Source organism: Tamandua tetradactyla, chromosome X, assembly GCF_023851605.1.
Source record: "Tamandua tetradactyla isolate mTamTet1 chromosome X, mTamTet1.pri, whole genome shotgun sequence".
Lineage (NCBI taxonomy): Eukaryota > Metazoa > Chordata > Mammalia > Pilosa > Myrmecophagidae > Tamandua > Tamandua tetradactyla.
This window is the reverse complement of record NC_135353.1, coordinates 143,468,158-143,471,011: the sequence shown is the minus strand read 5'-3', so window position 1 is coordinate 143,471,011 and position 2,854 is coordinate 143,468,158. Positions and strand designations below refer to the sequence as shown.

Sequence of the window (2,854 nt, the reverse complement as noted above, 5' to 3'; positions counted from 1 at the left end):
ACTGTTTGGGGGTGAGAACAGGCATTTCTGATTGTAGTAGGCCAAAATATAATTCAAACCTTGGTATCAGACGGATGGAAATCCATCCCATCTTCACAGTCTGGAATACTTAATATTTTTAAGATGTCAATACATTCCCAAATGATCTACAGAGATTCAACACAATCCTTATCAAAATTCTAGCTGGCTTTTTTTCAGAAATTGATAAACTGATCCTAAAATTCATACAGAAGTACAATGGACCCCAAATTGCCAAAAGAACCTTGAAAAAGAACAAAGTTGGAGGACTCTCACTTCCCTATTTCAAAACTTACTATAAAGTATGATAATCAAGACAGTGTGTTACTGGCATAATCTAGACATATGGCTCAATGGAATCGAATTGAGGGTCCAAAAATAAACATAAACATTTATGTTCAATCAGTTTGTCAATAAGGGTGCCAAGAGCATTCAATGGAGAAAGAGCAGTCTCTTCGATAAATGGTGCAAGGAAACTGGATAGCCACATGCATAAGAATGAAGTTGGACCCTTACCTCACATATTATACAAAAGTTAACTTAAAATAGATGGGAGTCCTAAGTGTTAGAGCTATAGGCATAAATCTTTATGACCGTGGATTAGGCGATGGTTTCTTAGATATGACACCAACAGCACAAGAAACAAAATCCACAAATCAGGCTCCATCAAAGTTAAAAATGTTTTATGCTTCAAAGGATGCTATCAAGAAAGTGAAAAGACAACTCAAAGAATGGGAGTACATTTCCCCAAATCATATATCTGATATAGGAACTTGTATCTACAATATATACAGAACTCTTACAACTTAACAATAAAAAGACAAGCAACTTGAAAAATAGGCAAAGGGCTTGAATGGACATTCATCCAAAGAAGTTATACCAACGGTCAATAAACACATGAAAAGATGCTCAACAACACTAGTCATTAGGGAAATGCAAACTCAAACCACAAGATTCCACTTTACATCCACTAGGATGGCTAAAATGAAAAAGACAGCAACAAATGTTGGAACCCTCATAGATTGTTGGTGGGAATGTAAAATGGTGCGGCCACTTTGGAAAACAGTATGAGAATTCCTCTAAGAGTGAAACACAGAGTTAGCATATGGCCCAGCAATTCCATTCCTAGGTACATGAACATGAGAACTGAAAACAAATGTACACAAAAACATATACATAATGTTGGTAGCAGCATTTTTTATCATAGCCACAAAGTGGAAATAATCCAAATGCCCATCAACTAATGATGGATAACTAAAATGTGGTCTATCCATACGATGGAATATTATTCAGCAATAAAAAGGCTGAACCTTAAAAAATTGCTAAGGGAAAGAAGCTGGACTCAAAGGCTACATATTAAATGATTCCATATATATGAAATGTCAAGAACAGGAAAATGCATAGGAACAGAAAGTAGATTTAGCGGTTGTCAGTGGCTAGGGTAATTTGGGGGAGGAGTGGAGGGGTGTGAATGGGGAGTGACTGCTAATGGGTACGCGTTTCTTTTGGGTATGATGAAATTAGACCATGGTGATGGCCATTCAACTCCCTGAATATACTATAAACCACTGCAATGCCTATGTTAAATGGGCGAATCGTACAGTATAAGAATTATAACTCAATGGAGCCGTTTTAAAAAAAAAAAGTTTCGAGATGCTCAGCGCAGAGTCGCAGGGTCTCCAGCATAACCAGGCTCTGTTGGAATGCGGCGCTCGTGCCCCCGTGCCCGCTGTTCTGAGCCCGCCCTCCCGGTAACTGCCAGTCCGCAAACACCCTCGTCCTCCAGCGCCCCTCCACCTCCCCACCGCAGCTCGTCTTCGGCCAGCCCTCTGCACCTACCACCCTGGACCTGCTCCCAGGCCCCCGCACCCAACGCCGCTGTAACCACGGGCTCTGCCGCAGACCCAACACCGCCTCCGCCGCTGGGTCCCGGGTCATGACGATGGCATCGCCCATGGAGGTGCAGCAGAACTACCACCCCGACTGCGAGGCGGCCATCAACCGCCAGGTCAACATGGAGCGCCACGCCTCCTACGTCCACATGACCGTGGCCTACTACTTCGTCCACGACGACGTGTCCCTGCGCCACTACGCTGAGCACTTCCTGCGCCTGTCCCACGAGGAGATGGGGCATGCCCACAAGCTGATGAGGCTGCAGAAGGAGCGTGGGGGCCACATCCTGCTTCACGACATCGAGGCGCCGGAGCGCGACTGGGAGAGCGGCCTGCAGGCCCTGGAGTACGCCTTCCACCTGGAGCAGAGCGTGAATCAGGCGCTCCTGGAGCTGCACCACCTGGCCACCGACAAGAGCGACGCCCACCTGTGCGACTTCCTGGAGGCTCACCCCCTGAACGAGCAGGTCAAGTCCATCCAGGAGCTGGGCGACTATGGGACCAACTTGCGCAGAATGGGGGCTCCCCAAGAGGGCGTGGTGGAGCACCTCTTTGACAAGCTCACCCTGGGCCACAGTGACGAGGAGAACTGAGCCTTAGGACGCCTTCCCACAGCTGCGGGCGAATCCTCATGGTCACCAGCACCCCACATGCAAAGTGCCTGGCCTGATCGTACGCTTAAAGTCCTTCTCTTTACACTGTACCATTTCTTCCAATAAAGTGATTTGGTACCAAAATAAAATAAATAAAGGTCTCCAGGTGATTTCTGTGTGCAAAAGGCTTAGCTTTTAAGAACGGAGCAAATCCCCATGCAGATGAAAACTGGAGTCTCCACCCATATGTGCCACAATCTTATGCGTCTCAGTTTCCTCAATGACACAGGAATAATTTATCCCAGGGGACCCCAGGAAACACACAACTAATCTTTCCTTTATATATGGGTG

The 2,854-nt window shown here is 46.1% G+C and overlaps 1 pseudogene; it reads left to right on the top strand.

Moving 5' to 3' along the window:
• Positions 1–1,954: 1,954 nt before the first annotated feature.
• Positions 1,955–2,503, top strand: LOC143672110 (ferritin heavy chain pseudogene; annotated as a pseudogene).
• The last annotated feature ends 351 nt before the right edge of the window (positions 2,504–2,854 follow it).